We start from the raw sequence: 23,733 nt of genomic DNA, 5'->3' as shown, positions 1-23,733 counted from the left end.
CATGTTGTAATGAGTGTGAAGGTATTTATTTAACAATTATCAAATCACATCACACTTCAGGCTACAGGCAACGTAGCATAGTACATTTACCACCTGCAATCAATCAAAAGCATTCTAAGAATTGAAAAATGTATCACCATTGCCCCAAGGGGTGTCATCTTAAGGTGTTTAAACATGCATGCATACTAGCGTATCCGGAGTCATCCCACACTGACCTGAAACACACAACTACTCTCTGCACTGGAAAACAGCAGCAGCTCCTCAGGACTGCCCTCCTCCCTTGTGTACTTATGCTAGACAAGAACAACCCGCATACTTTTCCAATGATGTAGTAGACATTGTTGGATAGCATTGCAGTGGCATGTGCGTGACCTAAAGGGCAAGCTCCACCCAGCACAAGAGCAGGCTGGGTCAAAGAGACTGATAAAAAAACAATGATAAGAGCTGCTTGCAGGGTGAGTACTCTTACTGTAGAAGCACACGTCTTTGTACTCAATTATTACAGCATTACCTTTAAAAGCAATACCTTGCCAGAAACTGCCCTTTAGGCTGATACGTTTCACAAAATATAGATGGTTCCTTCTCCAGTAGAACTAATCGGCACAGGTTTTAGATGTTTATAAAGTATACAACAGGCTTCTTCATTAGAAACCCCCTTTGCAATGACTGCTCAAAGTGCCAACAGTGCGAGAAAATCAAAATGGATTCCGATACTATTCTTGTGCACAGGCTGGCATGAGACTGGGAGAGTTAAACACCCGCAGCCGACATTAGTAGTGGTCTGAAAATCACGTGTTCGAACCTTGGCAAGTCCAACTGAGGCTCCTAGCCATATTGGTAAATTGGGTAGCAATAAAGTGCTTAGCAGTAACACCGGCTACTTACAGCACTTAGGAACAAAAGTGGGACATGAAACACTAAATGAAAAACAAGTTATTATAGATTCTTTTGTATTTTTAACGTAAAAGAATCTGAAGTGAAGGTATTCGTAAGTCATTCAAAACCATGCCAAATAAGATACAAACGTCCAATGTTTAATGAACCTAGGTCGCCCTTCCTAATAGATTGTGGCGTTACATTCAGATTAAGGGCAGTACTGTCTTTTCTTTCCTGGTAATTCAAGGTTAGTTTAAAGGAAAGCAGGAGTGGAGTGCTACTGAGTTTTATCAGTTCCAGATCTTTGTGAATCATCACTGTGAAAAGATGAAATTAAAATTCTGCCTACAAATTTCGCAAATTTCATTCTATATAAAATTTGATAAATGTTCCTAGATTTCACTATATGCAGTTTTACATAACTTACATCGAGTGCGCGCACACCTTACTTAAAAAGTCACATGAATCTCCTGCTGATTTCTCGTGAGACTCTTTTACACAAGGTAGGTGTGAACTACCTGAAACTATATATGCTCTGAAAGCAAAATTATGTGAAAAAAGTCTTGAAATAATTACAGTTTCCCACACCCATAATCACAAGAAAGGGTAAGGAGGACAAAAGATCTTTAGATGCCTGGGAGGAACTTTCAAACACAAATTAGTGCAGCATATTATAGCGTCGCCACAATATCAGTGCACTATATTTAGAACACAGGGCCTAGAAAAGACTTGGGAAATGGCGAAGCACTTTAAAGTCGGCAAATCTGCCATACTGCTCATAATTACACTCTCCATCGCATGCCATATTTAGGTCGGATGGAAGATTCCAAATATGTACATTTTCCAGATTTGAGGCTAAAATTCAGCCCATATTCAACAAAGCCATCACTCTAGTTACAATAGTTTATGGTGACTATAAGTGATTAATAATACTGTCTGTCCTGCCAAGCTTCCCAGCTCCATGTGGAATGTGCTGCTCCAGTCCAGGTGTATTTTTTCTCTGAATTTCGGTACTTGTAGTCTTGTTAATTCCATTATAAAATCGGACTACAAGTCCCAGAATTCAATGGAAAAAACCTGGACTGGAGCAACACATTACACATGAACCTAGGGCCGTTGACAGCTATGTAGGGTTTAAATAATTTAAGTTACGCTGCAGACCTCTTGGGTACAATACATAATAATGTTGTCATTAGCAGAGGAGAACACAGTGTTGTGTGATAGAAAAACACACCATCGATAGGCGGTGTCTTTGTGCAGATGAACCAGCGTGACCAGACTGTATCCCTGCTTCCTTCCAAGACTTGCCATTTTTAAGATAAGCCACCTTTCTGCCAACACCAAAAGCGAGGATAAATAAAATGTACGCATTTATTTGCAATTCATTCAAACTTTACACATAGCTAGAGATTTCAGGAGGCGTATTACTACTATAACTCCAGTCTTAGAATGTTTCAGGAAAAGTATACAATGTCCCCAAGTATTTTACCAAAGTTTGGAAAAGTAGCAATTTTGCATTGCGAAAAAACCCTGCTGTGATGAGGGCTCATTTCAAGGCAAAAAAAATAAAAATAGGAATATCACAGCCAACATCACACTTAGTGTGAAAACCACCAGAAAAGGTGCCTTTTCAAAAATCATATAAACAGATAAAATCCAGAGTAAAAGGGATCTTGTCTTATAAAACATAAAATCAATTCAAGGCTCCAGTAGCTGGGTGAATCAAACATGGACATCAATCCTTTCATTCTGGGTGCAGTAGACAGCCTTTTTACTGCCCTCTATAGAATGTAATTGTTCTGTACAGTACTTGAGCTCGGCGCTGTTAAGATAAATGTATACAGCATTAGTGCACGATCGGGTGCCTTCAGCAGTAAACAGTTATAGTCAATAGCTCCTTTTGGAGATCAGGGCAAAACAGATGCATAGGATGTGAGTCAGTGTTTACTCCACAAGGGTAGTAGATGCCTTTCAGCTCCCCTTGATGTCCCTCAAGAGCAGCGTAAATCACATTCTTGCATTCTTTATGTCTAATGCTGTGATTTAAGGAAGTAGACAAGGAGATCTGGATCCCAACACGATACTAAGAGTTGATCTGAGAGTAAAGTTCTGATTTTGACATTAGGATCTACATGCGTAAAACCTTTCGGCCTATAAGTAGCAACTGAACTTTTTGTGGAAATTGAGGGAAGTTTGAAAGAAAAAATCTTTGTACACCAGTCATATTGTGCCCAGTTGAACATCATTCAGTAACCATAGTTTGGGAATAATGCAAATTCTCCTAACCCAGGAACGCAGGAGTAAACATTTAGCAACAAGCATGCCTGCAGAATCTGTCAATAGGTTCAAACCTCAGTGCCAGACAATGTTTTAGAGCTATATTTAATCTTGAGGAACACAATGGCACCCTTTCCCCAAGCGGGACACCATATTTACCTTTCCACTGACCAGAACTGCCACCTAAAACAAACATGTCCCAGTGTTAGGAAGGGAGTGTGTGCCATGAAGGGGGTAGGGCCTTGTGCCCAGTAATACTGAAGAGGCACTTTTGCCCTGCCCACAAATCTCCTCCTCCAAATACTACAGAAAATCAGCGTGGAAATGTCCTGGGGTGTTTTCACGCCCCTTAATGGATGACACAGTTCAAAGCCTGCCAAAACAACTGAAAATACACTGTTCATGGTGGTTTTCAGCTCGTTTTCACTGTCACAGTGTGAATTCGGCTCCTCACCCGGTGACTGTGTGAAGGGAGCCGATATCCTGTGGCACACGGTGGCACAGTGTGCGATGGCAGTTCTGACTGCCTCTAAGCACTAGGAGGTAGCTTCCTCACATTCTAGCACTTTACAAAATAATTAAGTTAATAAACGTGAAAGCAATGCTGGCCAACAATAATAAACATGTTAATTACAGGTGACCTTCGAGACCTCAGCTCTTGAATGCCAGACCTACTAACTTCTCGTACAGTGTCAGAAGTAGGCCAGAATACGTCACTCTACACTGACATTCAATATTAATATTGTGTACATATTTAGATCTTGTAAAGCGCATGGCTGCCCAAAGGGTTTACAATTCACAATAAAGTATGATTGACTAAGTCTTAGGGCGGAGAAAAAGGAAAGATACTGAAGGACGAGTGCTCTGTGGCGACCTATAAGGGGGAGATATCTCTCAGGACAAGAACCCTCACTCACCGTTGGGTGACATGCTTCATCATTTGGGTTCCCTCCTCACACCGTGGTGTGGGCTATGACTCCCCTAGGGGAGGAGCTGAGGTGTTTTCTTCGAAAGCCAGTCATACTTTATTGTGAATGGTAATTCTTCTAGGAATCAGTACTTCCTGGCTCTGACAGATCCCATTTGATCCCAAGTGCGTAGGAGCCCAAAGGGTTTCCCAGCCCTGAGCAGCGGGCATGACAGATTTAAGGAGAGACATCAGAATAAAAAGGTGAGCAGAGAGGCGCAGAATCGCAGAGATTCCGGGAGCACGGCCATAGCTTTAGCCCTAAAAGATCCACACCTAATAAGAGTGTGATATAGTTAAGGATTCCAGTTTTCTACTCTTTTTGATTTTCACATTTAAAAAGCAGGTTGGAAAGCATCTTTACTTATTTTTAAATAAGGAATAAATGGAGAAAGCGTCGTATTTTAGAGTAGTTTTTAGTACCGTAATCATGACAGCCTGCCACAACATGCTCAGGCAGACATGCACTGAAGTTTTTTAGGTCTCGCCTGACCCAGCGCATGCGCTGGTCTGGCGAGACTTATTGAGAGGGCTCCAAAAAGTGCTACCAGGCCAGCCTAGAGCTACAGTGCATGTGCGCGGGCGCGCGCGCCGCGCTTTACCGCAATTTACTTTCACTTTCGCGGCTGCACGGCCGCTTTGCATCGCCAATAGGTCTCGCTTTTGGGACCTTATAAGTATTTAGTTATGCAACTGTTGCATGGCTAAACACTTATAAGGTCCCAAAGGCGAGACCTATTGGCTATGCCAATGCTTGTTTTAAAGTGGAGATCTTTTCTTAGTGAAATTTAAACTGACGATGCGCACTTGTTTGTACTACAGTCAGGGCTTTAAGTGGGCCGGGTCTCACCGGGTCTGAGCACCGGCAGTTTTTTAAAGGCGGCCTCGAAACGGGTCTCTATCAGACTCTGGTTTGTGCCCTTGCAAAGGCGGTCCGTTTTCTTCCGGACTGTACTGACAGCAGGCACATCGATGTGCGCTGCTCACACTCATCACTTCTCACTAGTGTGCGCTGCTCACACTGCTCACGTCTCACTAGTGGAGAAGTTACGGCATGACGTCATGCCAGGTGAGCGGTCTAGGGGTAGGGAAATCCTTTAAAGAGTGTCATTTTGTCTCTGGATTTCCCTTCTCTTTTGAAACTCCCGAGCAGCAACATTGACGTGGTGTCACCAGGGATTCAAGTGGAAGCTCTTTTAATATTATTTACAAGCCATAGTTGCTGCTTAATTATCTTATGCAACTAACAGCCATTGACAAAACCAATAGTCCTGACTTTTTGTTGGTATGATGTTACGTGTTGTATCATATATCTGGATGCACTGACAGAAACAGCAAAATACAAGTCGGGCGGCACACTATGCAAAGCACAGATTTTTAGCTTTCTCATTTTTTTTTTTTTTAAACTCTTTTTATTAACCTTTCCATTTTCAACCAATACTGCAATACCATATATTGCTTTATCAAGTACATCACAGTTTGCTCGTGTCAGCCACTGCCGAGGGCCAAGGGTCCCATTATGTCTCCTCATGACCCCAACACCCTCCTCCTCCACCATGCCATACATCTTGTGTCAGCTTTCTCATTTTTAAGCCACGTCCTTGACTACACCGGCCACGTCCCTTTGAGAGACCCCCCAGGTTTTTCATCCCACTTAAAGCCCTGACTACAGTGCTGATGTTTTTATACAAATGTGGTGATGTCAAAAGTAGGTATGACTACTTTTAGTGTTAAAACATGACAGACACGCAAGTATGAGTGTACATTTAGCAATGAAATGAATGTGGAAATGTACTACTCGCAGTTTGTTTTTTCAAAAAACACACATGGGTACACACAGATGAAATAAGCACAAACCAAATTAAAAATAGATAAAAATAGATAAAAATAGATGAAATGTCAAAAAATAAACACCATAAAACCAGGAGCCCATAGTCCCTGGGTTATGTGGCTCTCTTGAGCTACCTCCAAACCCCGTGGCTGTGGAGACCATTCACCAAAAACCTCTTAAGATGCTCTTGAGATGTCTCGCTTAGTGTGCCTTACAGTGCACATTATGCTGTTTTTTAATCATGCACGGGATTTTTTGTACATTTGATTTTTCTACACAAAATTGAACAGCAGTTACTTCTATCAGGTCATCAGAGGGTCTAATTCCACAAACCAGCATTACATTTACATTCCAAACCCTACAAACCTCACTAGAGAACAAGAGTCCGGTTTTTAATTGATAACCAAGGTTCTGGGTTACAGTCTGATCACAGGTACATAGTGTACTAATGGAGCCACGTCACCACCCTGGAACTCCCTGACGCTCTACTCATGAAGTGAATCTCTGGCCACGCCGTGTGTTCACGCATCTAGGCAAATTCCCTGATGACAAAGTAATGTTACCACTATATGAACCACCAGAATCCATAAATACCAAAGCGTCAACTGTCCCCAATACTCCCACTAGAGAAAACAATACATTCTGAACAAGAAGATCCCAGAGGATCTAGAAACAAACAAATTGATATTAAACTCAACTCTTTAGATAGCGGTCGGAGATCCAGCTAAACTCAAGCAGCGACGCTGATCATCTAGAGAACTTTGAAACGTGTCCTGTAGCAGCCTACTCCATCCTTCCACTACAGGGGACGATGTCAGACATTTTATCAATTCAAAATACACTATTATCCAGACTTGGGTAGAAAAATATGGTTGGCCACACCAAATTCATGTTGGTGCTCCACATCTCGTGACCATAGCCCATCATCTGAGCACTGCTAACACTCACTACCATCAAACGGCATGCATAAGAGTAGCTACAAGTTTGGCGCCACATATTGGAACAGCCCTCTCTCTAGTTCCCATTCATGACACCATGCTGCTTCCTACACAGGCCACATAAACTAACGCTCTACCAACCAATCACAGCAAATGTAGTACCTCTTACTCGTTCACCCAAGAGTGCTTTGGGGCCTCCTCACTGATACTACAATAGAATTCACCCTGCATTCTGTTAGACACTACCTTGCTGTGCATTGTCAAGTCTACGGGTAACAGTACCCTGCTTCCACTGCCATCTATCTTAGGCTGGGTGTCTGAAGATGGCACTTCCTTGCATTTTGTTTTAAAACTAAGCATCTTACAGTGCAAAAGACACAATTCAAACAACTATAGGCAGGGCAAGTCGAGGAATATTTGAAGACGACTTTTGAAACGAAAAGCATAGAAGGATGTTATTGTGCATTTTTCTTTGCAGAATTTAATTTGGGGACTAAAAATGTCGGACGTTTGCTGGATAAATGAGCTAAAAGGTGTCTCCAGCTACACCGTACAGGAAAGCAGGTGAAACAGTGTCTGAGGCATAAAGTGGAAAGTGGTGAGGGGGTAGCGCTGGAAGCTTAACAAAGTAAAATGTACAAAACAGGGTGAGAGAAGAGGAGGAGCAGAGAGAAGAGGAGGAGCACATGAGTTCAAACTGAAAGCTCAGCAGGAAAAGGTGTCAAAAGGATACTTCAATACAAGAAGTAAATTCAAGGGTTATACAGTGTTACTCTGCACAGAAACAAAAAAGCCTAGCTTCCTTCCTCAAAAATAAGAAGTCACAATGTAAACTTCACTGTTAAAACATCTATATTGTGACATTTGGAAGTTGGTGCTCTTGGTATTTTCTAGCAGATTCGTGTACAGGATTATTATGACTTCCACTCCTACAACAAAAATCACATGTCTGTGGACAGTGGAAAGCTGGTGGGGACAGCATGAACAGAATTAACTTTCGTGGTAATCCCCAGTAACTAGGATACACTTCACCCAGCCAACAGAAACCATGAAGAAGAGGGTGCAGGAACTAGGGGTGTGGCGGGTGGCAGCACCCCAGATTTGGAGGTAAATCGGAAAGTAACAGAAAACAAGGCAGCCTTTAAATAATTTTCCTTAAGGGCAGCATCAGCCGCTTCTTCAAATGCAGGGGAAAAATTGTGGTGTTTAATTGTAGCCCAAAGGACAGCGTGTAACAAACCACCGCACATGCGCTTGTCAGGTATGTTTAAGTTTACATTAAGAGCCTTCAAAGAGATGGCATTTGCTAACAAACGTGTGTCACTCCCCTGGTCCTGTGAAGGATGAGAGAACGAACCACATGAAACAAACCAGTGTGAAAATAGCTTCTTTTTTTTAGATTTGCAAATATAAAAAAGAGAGGCCTATTTGGGCCTTTATTTTTGGAAGGTAATGGAAGGCAAGCTTCAAAGTAGGGAGAGAAAAAAATATTTATTTTACCTTTGCTTGCACGCACGGCTAAAAACACTCAGATATAATAATAGTTTCATTTAAATAACTCTTTTGTTGAGTAACAAATGACATAATGCAACCACATATTAAAGAACAATGCATCATAATGCACGATCGAGTCACATTTTCACAAAATCCCCAAAGGCTATCTCGCCCAATGCTCTTCCCTCCCACAAACGCAGGCACTTTATTTTATTTTCGGGGGTAATTTGCAACACTCACTTGTTAGGTAACACTAGGATTTGTTTAGAAACCCCTATAATTTGAGAGAGCTAATGACTCTGCGAGCACCCCCTCGTCAAAAACGTGTTCCGGCAGTAATGTCATAAATCGATGTTATACTGCATTGCTTTCGGTCCCACCATCCAGTCTTTCGGAAATGGGCTACATCTCGGCCCAGTGCTCCGCACACGAGACACTACCCCGATCCCTTCTACAGCAAACTGCTTTTACTGCAACAAAACGAACCATTAATACAAAACGAGACCCTTTAAAAGATCATTCTCACAAATCACAAGTGAACTAACTTCCACAACCAATGGGGGTAACCTGCGGAGCCAGCCCAACGTTCGCGTACATCAAAACAGCGCTAGAGTGAGGCACTCATTTCCATTCATGATTGTATTTAGTGTTTTTTGTATAGCGCTACCAACCGCCACGCGGTAGTGTCTGAGCGCTGTGGATGGGGGTGTTTTTTAAAGGGGGGGAATGTATCCCAATCTTGGCTTCGTTCAGGAATGGCAAAGAAAGACCCATTCTGGGTACTTCTCTTGCCCGATCACCGCGCTGGGGTGAGAAAGCCGTAGCCCGGTTCAGCCGACTCCACCTGGCCTGGAGACAGAGGCAATGGCCGGCCCTAGAAGCCTGTCAGGAAGCGCTATATGAACGCAGTCAGCATAGCAGCGCAAGACAAGCCGTGCCACCAGGCTGCGTAAAATGAGGTGCAGCCCGACTAGTCTCCTATACAACGCCCAGATGTGTTATAAGGGTTTCTGTACAGCGGTTTCACGTCACTTCCGAGACACCTGTGTCTGATTGGGCTGTCACAGAGTCTCAAAATAGGTTATCCCATTAGTGTGTGTGTTGTTACCTGGGGGTCCAGTCTTAGGTCCCTTCTTATCCTCATAAGCTATCGGACCCCGAGAACGTTAGCCCCTGGTGACAGTCAACAAGAAGAGGTTAGGCCGTCAAGAAATTCAGAGACAAGTCAACGATAATAAAGGGAACGGAGTTAGCACTGGAACATATAAGCGCTATATGCCAACCAAAAAGGTAGGCCAAGAGCAGGCACGGCGACACTGAATTGACAGGACGCCTGGACACGCTGAGTTTACAACTTTGGGACTGAACCCTCTGGGGCGCCGGGCCACAGACACACTGAATGCTAAACTGAGGGGCAGATTTACAAGCCCCTTGCATCCCTTTTCCCATGTTAAAAGTGTCGCAAATGTGGCGCAAGGGGTTTGTAAATCTGCCCCTTAGTGCGAAAGCTGCGCTCCTTCCGTTCAGCGCAGAAGCGCCTAAAGGTGATTCCGCGCAAACGTCTAAGCGGCCACTGCCTTAAAGGTACAACTGTAGAGGTATGTACCACGATACGGCGGTCTTCAGCCAGCGTTAACACAATGTGGCAGATCCGAGCAGGGCGGCAAGGGAAATGAATGCACTGCCCAGGATCACACACTGTCGTCGGAGAGGAGAGGAGAGGAAGCATTGGAACCTTCCATCCACAACTGACAACTCACCCGCTGGGTCAGGGCTGCATCACAGCGCGGGTCGTCCCGGATGGTCTGGGGGTCCTTCCCAAAAAATGTGAATCCGGGCTCCCCACAGATCGTGGTCGAAGCCTTTTCCCTGTTGGTTTCAGCAGAACAAGGGATGTTGGGCCTCGAACAGTAGGTTCTCTGGGATGCCCTCGAGAGCCCCGTACCACAGCTGAAGGGAGGGCGTGTCCACTTATGTACCACAGAACAGAGGGTCACACACGGCGAATCGTCTACCGCAGCAGATTCACCGTCGATCCTGTACCACGGCCGAGCGCTGTGCTGTGCATGGGGGCCAGATACCGCAGCAAAGAATTGAACACATAGAGCCGTGCGCCACAGATGAGGGGAGGACACTGCAAGGGTTGAAGATAGTATCGACTGTACTCCAGTAGAGGGTCGGAGACGCTGAATCCTGCATAGCAGCAGAGCTGCACAAAGTGCGTCCGGTACCACAGCAGAGGACAGCGACGTCAAATCATGAGCCTGGGGCATGGTTAGCAAACTGCAGCGCCTGCCCCACAGGAGAGGGATAGTAGCTCGGGTGCCACCGCAGAGGGGTGCACACGTGGGACCTGCAAAAGCGTGGACGAGACAAGTCCGGCACCACAGCAGAGAGCTAAACACAGTGGGTCCTGTACTGCAGAAGGGGGTTGACACTGCGGTCCGGCACCACAGCAGCGGGCTGCAGATAGTAGCTCCTGTGCCACAGCAGAGGTAAGCACACAGATGTCCCTGTACTGCAGAAGGGGCTTGGACACTGCGGTCCTGCACCATGGCAGAGTTGCACCCCTGATAAGTCCAGGGATGCGTCAGGTGGAGAAGGGAGCGGGTGTCGCGTCGAAGCTTTACAGCTGAAAGTGTCGGGTACGGCCTGCACGGCTACGCAGAATCCGTGAACACAGGCCGACAGCGCGAAGACCGCAACGCGGAGATGCACACACACCTGCAGCGACGGCGGAGTGTGCCATAGACTAGGTAGGGAATCCCTTCAAGGGCCTACCAATCATTGGTGTAGCAGGTGCAGTGGCACCATGGCCTCCGGGGGAGAGGGGCACCGTGCACCCCAATTGCGACTGTCCTTTACTCAACCACCAGGGATGTGTGGGGGATTTTCCACGCTTGCATGCGGTATACTGTACTTTGCATTACTTTTCCAGACAAAAGGCAGATGATTGGCACCGAGATAATCATTGTTATCCACCCCAGCGTGCCGCTCCGGATATATTTGGAATAAAATGTGACCTCCAGGTTCAGTCAGTGGCGTTCGAGTGCAAGCGCGCCACTCAAGGCTATTCAGTGCCAACGAGTTTATTTAGTACCACCCCAAGCTACTGCGTGCCACCCAGCCTCGAGTGTACCACCCAAGACTATTCAGTACAATTACGGGCTTTTTAATGCCACCCAGGCCTCCACAACAATCCACTGGGACACGCACGAGCCCAGATCTTCCCAATGAATAACTCGCCCCAGGGCAGCTCTAAGTTCAATCACAGGGCTTGCTGGCCAAGAGTCAGACCGAAAACCCCGTGAGTGCACACGCATTACTCACTGCACAGTGACCTCACCAGGGAACAGGCGAGAGAATCAGACGCTGTCACCGGGAGCAGCGCGCGCCACCCTCTGCCCTGGCAGCGCCCACTCACACCACGAAGCGTCTGCCAAACGCCGCTGATACCCCCGAGTTATGCAGGCAGAAACGGAATCCCGTGGAATCCCCTGGAGACCCCTCTTAACTGACAACAGACAAACCAATGACCCTCCCCCAGCCCGGGCCGCATTTCAGAGACAATCGCCTTGTAGTGACAGGGACCTGCCACCCGAGATGGCGTGTCACTGCGTACCCGGCAAGTGTCTTCCTCGGCTCTCACGTTCAGCAGCAATGACTTCTACGGAAAGCTGCCTTGCATGTGACTGACCCTGTCCCAACTCACCAAACTTCCAAATCCAATGCCTTGTCGGAAAATCACACACTTCGCATGTCACTGCCACTTGTGTTTGATAAGACTGGCTTTGAACGTCTGACACACGTCCGATTCTGCCCTATTTCACGGTCTCTCAAACGCACAGGTATGTTGGGAAACCCCCGTATTTCGCGCGGTTCATACTAGCCGTACATGGTCAACTGCATGCCAAGAAATCCCATCACTTGGGCCCAGCTCTGCGTCCCTGACATGGGACTAACTGCGTGTTTGAGATTGCCTTGATATGTCTGGTATGAGACTGACTACACGGCTCCCTTGTGATGCTGATTGTATGATAGGCATGCATTTATCTGGCGGCTGGCATCTGCCCTAGCCTACGTGAGTCTTGTGTTTGGCTTTGCATGTCTTCAGGTGATTTAATCTGGGTGCATGGCGTGTGACTGACCGCTTGTGTCACATGGGTCACTCCGTGTTTGTAGTGCGGTTAATTGCATGTCTGAACACAGAAAGGCTGACACACGGTTCACTATTCACGTATGATAGATTATTAACCCTGCCCACCGAACATAGGGTTGATTCCACATTCCTTACATGTTGTTGACTGCAAGCATGACGTGACTGACTGCATCCCTCACATGTAGCTGGCTACATACTTTAGACAAGGCTGACTACCTGCCTGAATGTGACTGACTCCATGCATGACTCGTGGTTGTTTCTGCATGTCCTGCATGTTACTGGCTGTATCCATCACGTGACTCACACCATACCTGACATCCGAAGGACTCTACATGCCTGATACGTGTAGACTTGTAAGCCTGGCAATTAGATGCCTCTGCTTAGCTCACGTGTGACTTTCTCTGCTTGCCAAGCCCGGTTCATGACGGATTCTACAAGCATGGCACGTGTCTGACGACATACTTGGCCCGTAGATGACTGAATGTCTGACAAGAGGTTGCCTTTACACACCTGACACGTGACCGACTGCCTCTGCAGACCTGACACGTGGTCTCCGTACGCCTGACATGTGAATGGGTGCATTACTGACACACACTTGACTTTGTATCCCTGACATCATATGACGGGCTCAACCCCAGCCCTGCCGGCCTGCCGAGACGCCGGCCAGCACCGCCCTCTAGTCTCCCAGTATGCCCGCAGCAGACCCCGTGCCCGGAGGCCCGACTCACCTGCAGAGACGCGGCGCCCGACGGCCCAGCACCGCAGCCTGGCGCGCTTCATGTCGGCCTCGGAGGTGGCGGGGAGCGCTCGGTGGCTGCAAGAGAGAGAGAGAGAAGTTTGAGTTCACTGCTCCTTATTTGGGCAGTGATGTCAGGGGAAGTTGTGCAGTCTGTGCCACCCACTTTTTCCATTCACTCTACACACTGCTTCCTGTTGTCAGGCGGCTGCAGGCTGCACACAGACAAGGGAATCCTTCAGCCCTTGGCGCGCACTCGGGGCTTGAGAAACGTGTTCGCCCTGGGGGCGGGGTCTGGGACTGCCCAATGGCGCGGAGGGTTCACGCACTTTCAGAGGAGTACTACGGCCTGCCCATGGCACGAGTCTCGGCCCGAGGACTGCCCTGCACGGAGAGCAGCTCGTCGCGGCAGTGCACCGTAGGAACAGAAACATGTTTACGCTTGAAGCGCGGGAACAGGGGGCTGGCCAATGACGAGGGCCTCTCAGGAGGGTTCGTGCGCTTTCTGCAGAGTGCTCCAGGAGCAGTTCTGCGACGAGGAGGACACTGGATAATTCCCTCAAGCCCCGGGGAGCGCGTTAACGCTAGGTGTGCTGCACCTGCATGCGAGTGGAGCAGATGTCCGGCTCGGGAGAGCTGCCCAATGGCGATGGACTTTTACTGCTTCGTCACGCACTTGAGAAACTTGGAAACGCTTGGGGTGTGGTGTCTAAGAACTGGCCTGGGAACATGGCAGCTCATGCGGTTCGTGCACCTGCTGCACAGTACTGCAGTCTGGCAGGGGCATGATGCTCAGAGAGCTGCTGAATAACACCGGGACTTGCGAGACTTGTTAATGCCTGGGGTGAAAGCTAGGTCTAGGAGCTATCAATGACGTTGATAGATTAGTGGGTCAATGTACATATAGCAAATCCCCATGAAATGCATTAATGCCTGGGGCACGGGGTCTGTAAACTGGCCACTGACGAGTACAGCTCAGTTGGTTAATGCCGCTGCTGCCAAGTGCAAGTAGACTGCTGTGGTTCTGGGGACGTGGAAGTTCCACACCCATGGTTACCCAATTACTAAGACATTCCAATGATGAATGATAGCTCAGGGGTTAGTGCACCTGCTGCAGAATTCTCTAGAGATCCCGAGGCAGGAGAGGCGAGTAAACTATACTGCAGTGGGATAGTTCAGTGGGTTAAAGCACATGTTTGAGAATACTGCTATCTGTCTGGCTGGGCCCCCAGGCGCGCCCAATTACGAAAACATTCTACCACTGTGGGATAGCTCCGTCGGTTAATGCACCGACTACAAAGTGATACATGCTAGTAAAACTCTCCCTATGTGAGGCAACCAAGCTTCTCGGACATACCAACTCTCCTGACATGAAAGATGCTTCTTTACTCCTCATAATGACACAAACTATTGTCGCTCATGATTTTCGTCTTTTCTTTAGAACAGACAAGCACCTTCCCAGCTACGCTCCATAACTGAGCTCCCACACCCTTCCCAGCTGTGGGCACCCCTCTTTCTCCCAGCTCTCTCCTCTAACCAAGAGCTCACCCCCCACCGCCAGGCAACCCCGCATCACTTTTACCCACGCTCCAGTGCCACTCCCAGCCTTGCCCTCTAGCCGAGGGCTCGCGTTTCTCCTGACCACGCTCCCTAGATTCTGCTCGTGTGTTTTCAGAACACCCCACCCCTCCCTTCCTATGCTATTCCCTTCAGTCACGGTCATGTGCCTTCCTCCACAACCGGTTATTCTCCCTCCGGCTGCCGGCGCTCACTCACCCACGAGTATCCATTCACCTTTCCACCCACCCTGCAACGCTCACTGCATCACCTATAAGTGCATTTTTAATATATGTGTGTTGATCAGTTCTGTACATCCATGTTATACAAAAGTATTTGACATTTATTTGTCTAGAAAGCAACAGATCCACAAATACAGCATTATTCATTACACCACTCAAAGCAGCATTGCACTCGGCATCCTGAGCAGTTGATAGGACCTTACTGTGGACATACCAAAATTGAAGGTACTGGTCAGCATCTCCACAGCAAAGTCCTGCCATGGCGAATTTCCACTAGAATGGGCAATAATTTTGTCAGACCCGCATTTACAGAGTGCTTCACCAGGCATTTATTTTTACCATAAAAAAACAGCCATTTTCAGCCTGTTCTCAGGTGGGAAGTGTCTGTGGGACTGCTGGTTGAGGAGGGGGAGGGAGGTGGCGGTGGGGGGACAGCATGAAGGGCATAACAATAACCCAAATAGGAATGTAATTCTTGTCTTTATTCAGTCTTCTTTACAAAGCATCACTTATAGGCAGTGAAGACAGCCAACACGTTTCGTCCATAACAGTGGACCTCTTCAGGGCAAATGTGATAACAGGAGGTATTCAGCCAATTCAAGGTGTCAAGATTCTGATTCAAAACAAGAACCCCAAAACAATAATATCCTTCATCAATGATTCCGTTACTTGAAAATGCAAGCAATATCTATCCTTGCCGTCCTGATCCAAGAGCGGATGTACGTCGCAGCAATGATTTTTTTCCCTTGTCGTTTTCACTCCACTTGAAAATCATTGCTGCGACGAACATCCGCTCTTAGACCGGGACGACAAGGATAGATATTCCCTGCTTTTTTTCACATAACAGAATCAGGCCTTCTGGAACCAGCTGTGAGGCAGATGTTACATAAATTAGAACTAGTGGGCCACAGGAAGGAAAGACAAGGGAGAACGAATTGGATATGGGCAAGTTCCACACATTAGAACTAGTGCGTTACAGGAAGGCAAGACAAGGCAAAACGAATGGGATGGGGTAAGTTAGACAAATTAGAACTAGTGGGCTACAGGAAGTTGAGGTAATGTAGTAGTTTATCTGCTCTTTTTACACAATCATTTCCTAATCACTGTGCACAGAAATTAGGAGTTTGCATTGGATCCTTTCTTCTTGCCGAAGGTTGTAACGAGGTTGACAAAACATTGGTTACGTTGCATGCGTCTCTTTGATCAGCCAGTTTTCTTTGCTTCTTCTCTTGCTCAGCAACATTTGGTGGTTGACTGCTCACTATTCCAGCTTGTACAAGAGAACCGTCCACCAGGGCGCCAAGCATTCAGGATGTGTTGCCCACCAAAGCCACATTCATTAATGACTGCTTCATCGTCCAAATCTGTAACCACCTGGTCAACTGCAGTGAGTCCTTCCAACTGTTCAATCCATGCCGTCATAGAATGAACAGTATCGAGATCAGAGATCTCAAGAGAATGCAAATTCTGTTCAAGCACAAAAAGCTGCGAGGTTGATCCACTTTCCTTTTGAGTTTCGGCGAGTCTACCAGAGGAAAATCACCCACTGCTCTACCCTCTATGGTAGACAGTGTCAAAAAGCAGAAAAAGTAGAACTAGTGGAATACAGGAAGGCTAGACAAAATAGAACTAGTGTGCTACAGTAAGGCAAGACAAGGTAGAACTAGTGGGTGACAAGAAGCTGAGACAAGGCAGGACTAGTGGGTTAGAGACAGGCAAGACAATTTAGAATTAGTGTGGTACAGCAAGGTGTGACAATGGAGAACAAGTTGTCTGAAGGTTGACAAGACAAGGTAGAACTAGTAAACTACAGGAAGGCAGCACAAGGTAAAACTAGAGGGCTATAGGAAGGCGAGACAAGGTAGAACTAGTGGGGTATAGAAAGGCGAGACAAGGTAGAAGTAGTGGGGTATAGGAAGGCGAGACAAGGTAGAACTAGTGGGGTATAGGAAGGCGAGACAAGGTAGAACTAGACAAATTAGCAGGGCCGGCACCTTCGCTAAGGCGGAGGAGCATCACCCAACTGCTCTCAGAGCAGAGCAAGAAAAATTAAAATGATAAAAACGTTGCTAGTTTCATTTTATTTTTCGTAGGTTCGGGACTCGGTTAGGGCGCGGTGGGGCTGGTGGCACAGGGGGAGGAGTGGTTTGCACACTCCAAGTGCGCATGACGGATTGGCCGGCCGTCTTCGGCCGGCCAAAGAGTCATCTGCACTTTGCATGTTCCCCACCAGGCTGTAATGCACAGCCTGGTGAGGAACATGCACAGGCTCCCTGTCCCCGTCTGAGCGCCAACCACAGCGATCAGACCAATAACATCACTGCATTGAGCGTTGTGATTGTCTTAGGGGAGCATCTGTGCTTCCTGGTTCCGGGACTTGCGGAGGAGAGACACGGCCGGACGAAGGGGTAAGTGGTATTTTTTTGTATTTTGTCCCCCACCACCAACCCCTGCTGCACCACCCCCATTCCCTGCCAGCTGCTACTTCAAATTCGAACTAGTATTCTACAGGGAGGCGATACAAAGTAGAACAGGTGGACTACAGGATGACGAGACAAGGTAGAACTAGTGGGCTACAGGAAGGCGACACAAGGTGAAACTAGTGGGCTACAGATAGGGGAGACAAGGTAGAACTAGTGGGTTACAGAAAGGCAAGACAAATCAGAGCTAGTATTCTACAAGAAGACGAGACAAAGGAGCACTGATTGGCTACAGGTTGACAAGTCAAGGCAGAACTAGTAGAGTACAGTAAGGTGACACAAGGTAAAACTAGTGGGCTACAGGAAGGGGAGAAGGGGAGACAAGGTAGAACTAGTGGGCTAACGGAATGCAAGACAAGGGAGAATGTCTGGGCTACACTTATATGTAGGGGGAGGGAGATGGAGGGTACCAGGTTGCCTCTAGCGCCCAACGTTGACCTAGGACTATAAAACCTCGCTTTTACATGAACCGCAAAAAATTCAGAAAATATAGATAATCATCCTAATTACGGCTCAACGTTCACTTCTCAATATGAAGTCAGAAAAACCTTTTAATGAAGAGGGAGGTGTGTGAGTTTCTCGGCAATATCTCTCTGTAGGGCATGTTTCAGCGACAAAGGAGGGTGCACTGTATGACACCGCAAGAGCAAAGGCTTGGAAGGCATCCCACTGGTGCATTATTTAGTGTTTGCTAGCACAATTACCGGGAACTCAGAAGAAACAGAAACTCCCAAAATTAAACATGCTTTATTTGTGCACAGGTTGCCAACTTTCAGTCTAGTCTATATTTATTTACTCAGTTGTGTGCTCAGGGCAAGTGAAACGGAAGTGGTTCCCCACATATCTGCATAAAATATATTTTTGGAATCCCACAAACAAAATATACGTTTTCAAATGGACAAGGCAGCAAAATATTCTAGAAGCAATACCTGCATTGTTAAAAAAAAAATCCCAACTACACCGTTCCGGAAGGGTGTGGAGGGGGTGCGGCCCTCAGAGTCTGGTGGAGTGGTAAGCCAGCGGATGTTGCACTTTGTCACACTCGCACCCAGGATGCTTTATTTAGAGATATTGTTCCTCTGGGTTTCAGACAGTGCGGTCAGCGCTGTCTCTAGAGTGGGGATCTTTAACCAACAGTCCATCTACCACTGGGCATGTCGGCGTGCACAGCTCGGGCGAAAATGCCTCACCAAACATGAAGGGAAATCTCAACTGTGCGGGCAGAATGCTGCAGAGTTGGTGGAGGTGGGGTACCTGCCACACAACCAGTTCAGTGGTCTGTCCACCCAGTGGTGGCTCCTCCACTATGGCGGAGGAGCGTCGCCCCACTGCTTTCAAGCAGTGCTAGAATGGAAAACATAAAATGATAATAACTTTCAGTTATTATCATTTTATGTTTGTGCTGCAATGCGGGTGGTCGGGGCTGCTCTGCTCTTGGAGCAGGGCAGGGCAGGAGTGGTTTGCCCACTCCTAAGTTCGCAATGACTGTTTGGCCGGCCCTCTCGGTCTGCCCAAACCAGTCATGCGCACTTTCCTCGTTCTCCATGCAGGTTGCCTTACAGCCTGCATGAAGAACATGCCTGGGCCCCCTTTACCTGGTTGAGCGTTGAACCAGGATGCTCAAAACCAATCACAATGCTGCATTGCAGTGCATTGCAGCATTGTAATTGGTCAGGGGAGCCTAGCTGCCTACCAATCAAAACGCTGCATTGCAGCGTTGCGATTGGTCAGTGGTGCCTGGCTGTGCTTCCTGATTCCTGTGGCATGGGACAGGGACCCGGCAAGAAGGTGTAAGTTAATTAAAAAGAAAATGGTTATCTTGGGCATCCTCTCGCAACCCCCGCGCCCGCAAACCCCCGTACCTACCTCACCACCTGCGAGCCATGCCGGCCGCCACTGTGTCTGCCAAGCTAAGTGGTGGCTTAGGCAGTGATTTGAAGGGAGCAAATTCACGAGCTCATGTGACCAAAATTACTGAGACAGGGTTGTAAAGATGGGAGCATTTTGAAGTGCACATCAAGGCTTTAGTGGAAATGTCAGAATATGATGTCTGAAGATTGAGTAAGTGACAATATAATTAACTTCAGATTTACTGAATGGATGTTAGAGTGCTTTTCTAGCATCATTAATAAGATGGTGAAAGTGGATGACAAGCCAGTAGGAGGTTCTGCTAGCGGGGAGTGGGGTGGGGGACCTGGCACTGTTTTCAGGTATCTCTACCCATTGTACATAAAGTTTCCATAGACAGGCATGTGTGGATCATTCAAATATTGCTTAGATCTTAGAAGAGTTGTTTGTCGCAACGTAGCTAATGAGCAGCGGTAACCCTGACCACGCACCAAAACAAGTATTTTCTTGAGTCTCAATAACCGTAGGAATCAAAAATTGAAAAAAATTAACATTTCTAGCACCCTCACTTGGGGTTTCGACCAATTAGAACCTTGAACAATGGAGGCGCCGAGAGGTAGAACTATCACAGACCTGTGAGCGACTTCCGATATGGCCCAAACCATTTGGGCCAGAGTTAACCCTATTTTTATTCTAATATTCAGGTCAACAAGAAAGGGCTTATTCAAATAAAGACTACGTACTAGGGGTACAAAAGGTGGCCTAAAGTCAAAACAGTTAAACTAAATCACTTAAAGGTCGAAACGAATGTATTTATACATATTTATATATTATATATGATTTATACATATTGAATCAGACACGTCAAGTCAAGCTCTAGGGAAAAAGAGAAACATGACATAAAATGGAAATTGTACAAGTATCAACATTAATCAAAAATAAAATGGGCCTATGATAGCCCAATGTCGGAACCCCTTTCCGAGGGCCATGGGGCAAGTAGGGGTTACTGGGCCCAACCGTGGGATTGAGGACTTTTATTCCTGGTATCCCAGGGCCCAGTCTATTATGGATCCTGAACAACTGGGCCTAGTACGCCTTCTGCGCTTGACTGTCATTGGCATAAGTGGTAAGCAGTCCAAGGCACATTTGGGGTGTTGGGGAGGTGAGAAGTGGATACAGGGGAGTGAACACGGGCTCACAATTCAAAACGCATGCAGCAGAAGCAATAAATCATTGTCCAGCCAAACACTCACTTTTACGAAAAAGAACCCCCACAAAGGAAGAATACGATACTCACAAACAAATACACAGTCTTCCAAGAAGGTCGGGCTCTAATGTCTCTCTGGAGATTTCCTGTCCCACTCACCCCTCGCATTACTGATTGTGGTTTCTTCCCATTCACTATTAGTAACACCCACAGTATACTCCACTAGTAGTCTGAGTCTCAAGAGTGCACTGCAACTCTGTTTTAAAATCAATAGTGTTCTAAAGCACACACACTCAATGTAGCAGCAAGTTTCCCTGAGGCTGTTGGGCCTAAAATAAGTCTTACGCACTCTGGCAGGACGGAAGCATTTGGAATACTGGAGTGCGCCCCATCCATGGGCTTCGCCAATACTGTTCTTGGTCCCATGATTGGGTGAGAGTGCTCATCCTCAATTATCCTCAGTCGCAGTCTATGGTGCTTCCAGTGACCTCCGCCGACACAGTGTCACCAACACTCGCTGTCCACAGGTTGTGGCCTGGTCAACATTGCAAAGTTATTCACAATGGCCCCTCCTGGCATACTGGGTAACTGCACCACTGATGCACAAGTCTTTGGCCCTTATCGCCTGGCAGTCTTTTACCAAGGCGGCCCCTCTTTGCCGTACAAGGCTTCAGCTCTTACTGCACAGCATGTTTTACAATGGCGGCCCCGCCTGGCATACAGGGTCGCCGCTACAGCAGAAGGCTCCGGCCCTACCGCATGGCAGTCTTTCACACGGCTATCTTCACAGTGGCCTTCTCTTGGCACATGGTGGGTGCTGACCCAGCCCTGCACAGGGACAACGACCGGATTGGTGCATCAGATTTTTCTCACACCTCACACAGGGAGTTCCATCAACAGGGCTCCATACTGGACTTTGCTTCTTCCAACGCTCTCCTCTTATTCACAGGGCACACTGGTCTTGCCAAGCAGAAAGGCTCTGGTGCTCCAGGATACAGGGCAGGTGTTCTTGGATTCCCTTAGTGATGTCCCCTCACCCAGCAGAGAGACGAGCAGACCTTGGCCCCCAGTCCTGGTCACAGGCAGATGATTGGCACCGAGATAATCATTGTTATCCACCCCAGCGTGCCGCTCCGGATATATTTGGAATAAATAGCTTTCCCTGCTCACACAGCCCTTCTGGCTGCTTGGCAGATGACAATTTTTGGGATCTCAACCTCCCCTTCGTATAGTCTATTTCTAGACACTGAATGTGATTAAGGGTCTGAGTCTTTGTAAATTTATGTTGCTGTTCCACCCTGTCACAGCTAGGGTGTCTCCGAAGCTGATAGTCCCACAGCACAGTGACTGGATTTCACACCTGGATGTCAGCCACAGTGATATGGGCATCAAAATGTAGCCCAGGGCTCCCAACCCTGCTCTTTATATTTCTCTTATCAGCTCCATCTCCTTCCTGAAACGTGCCTAGGCCTCTTCCTTGTGACCTCTCAATGAACCAAAGCGCACCCTTTGAAGTGTACAGGGGAGGCTGGTCCACCCCTCCCCAGTGTGTGTCCCACGCACCTTACAGGAATTCAGCAATCCACAAATCTGTTTAGGGGGGACCTCTATACCTCTAATCCATGTTTTACCATGCAGGACTGGGTCTCCCAAAATGGAACCCAGGTCCCTCCATATGTTGTACCATTCACAGGCACACATACACCCAGTGAAGTATACAGTATACACACACTGCACAGTACAGTATCCTCCATGTACTGTGCCCTTCAGAGTCACACGTACATCCAGCATTTGCATTCAATATACATGCATTGCCCAGCACTTTATCCTTTATATATTGCACCACTCAAAGGCACACATACAACCTGCACATGCATTTATCCTGCATGCACTGTACAGCACTACATTCTTCAGGTACTGTACCATTCACAGGCACAGATACAACCAGCACATGCATACACCATGCATGCACTGCTTAGTACTGCACTATCCTTGTATTATGCCCTTACCAGACACACATAGATCCAGCACAGATACACCCCTCATGCACTCTCAGCACATCACACCTACCTGATGTAGGCCAAGGGTGAGTTTAGCACACGCAGTGGAACTTTAAAAAGTGAATTAACCTGCATACCTCATTCCAGTGACACAGGTTAAAATGACCTGTTCACTGCTCTTGATCACTACATGGTATGCTGCCGCCACCACGCTTACGCTGCTTGATTCCTGGTGAAGGCAGTTGCCTTCCACCACTATGATGATTGCTTTTGGGCACTCCTCCCGGTCCAGCAAGACCACAGTACGTGAGACAGGCCTATGCATGGCGCACACTCGATCCGTGTTGATCTAGGACAACAAAAATCAGCATTAGGGATCCAGACATCAGTGCAGTTGGACACTCCAGGCAGGGGTACACCTGCATTACCATGCAGAGGACTTTTCCGTCCCAGCGCCCAAATCAACCAAGAGTTCAGTATCAAGTAGAGATTACATTCAAACCTCCAGTCAAAACAGTACCTGGCCTGTCAAAACAGTGTGAGAAGCTAGTTCAAAGATGCACGACACATCCTCAGAACTCTGCCTCAAAGATGCAAATGGGACAGTTTGCTTGATGAGGCATTGAAGAACAGAAGCATACCACACCAACGGAATCTCTAGAAAAAAGTTGATTGGATGAAGGGAAGCTCTGAAAAGGCAAGCTTAATCATTGAATAAAACTAGCATAGGGGTCTAGTTTGGGGGTTAAATCATGGGGTAGGCAGCTAAAAGAATCAAGGCTTGACGCAAAGCTGTGCAGATATCTTGGGCTTCTAATTGCTCCTACATGCTATGAGTTCAGCTGGCTGTGCTTGGCTCAAATGTCTAATTGATGGAGAGTGTCTCTGTGGTTAGAAGATTGTAATTTTATAGAATAAGTTCAAACGTCCATGGAAGTTTTTAAAACGTCCACCATACAATTGCAAGTGTCCGTTAAAGTCAGTTCAACTACACCGAGTCCATTTATCAGTGTTTCCAAGGTACTTTTGCTGGCTATTTTCTGGATTTCTCACCTCCCGAGCAGCCATCTCTAGTTCTTTTGAGTACCAGTCTCTCTATGGAACCCTCCTTTTCAGGTAGG

The 23,733-nt window shown here is 47.1% G+C and overlaps 1 protein-coding gene and 1 pseudogene across 1 annotated transcript in view; both read right to left on the bottom strand.

Annotated features, from left to right (window-relative positions):
* The window catches only part of HIVEP3 (HIVEP zinc finger 3), a 1,736,279-nt gene that overhangs the window by 319,836 nt on the left and 1,392,710 nt on the right, over positions 1-23,733 (bottom strand). The window contains exon 7 of the mRNA XM_085645663.1: positions 13,271-13,356. The gene's annotated coding sequence lies outside the window, so the exon portion shown is untranslated. The remainder of the gene's footprint in view (positions 1-13,270; positions 13,357-23,733) is intronic.
* On the bottom strand, positions 16,194-23,680 carry LOC146861359 (ubiquitin-like FUBI-ribosomal protein eS30 fusion protein pseudogene; annotated as a pseudogene).

Source organism: Triturus cristatus, chromosome 3_1, assembly GCF_964204655.1.
Source record: "Triturus cristatus chromosome 3_1, aTriCri1.1, whole genome shotgun sequence".
Lineage (NCBI taxonomy): Eukaryota > Metazoa > Chordata > Amphibia > Caudata > Salamandridae > Triturus > Triturus cristatus.
This window is presented reverse-complemented; position numbering and strand designations above follow the sequence as displayed.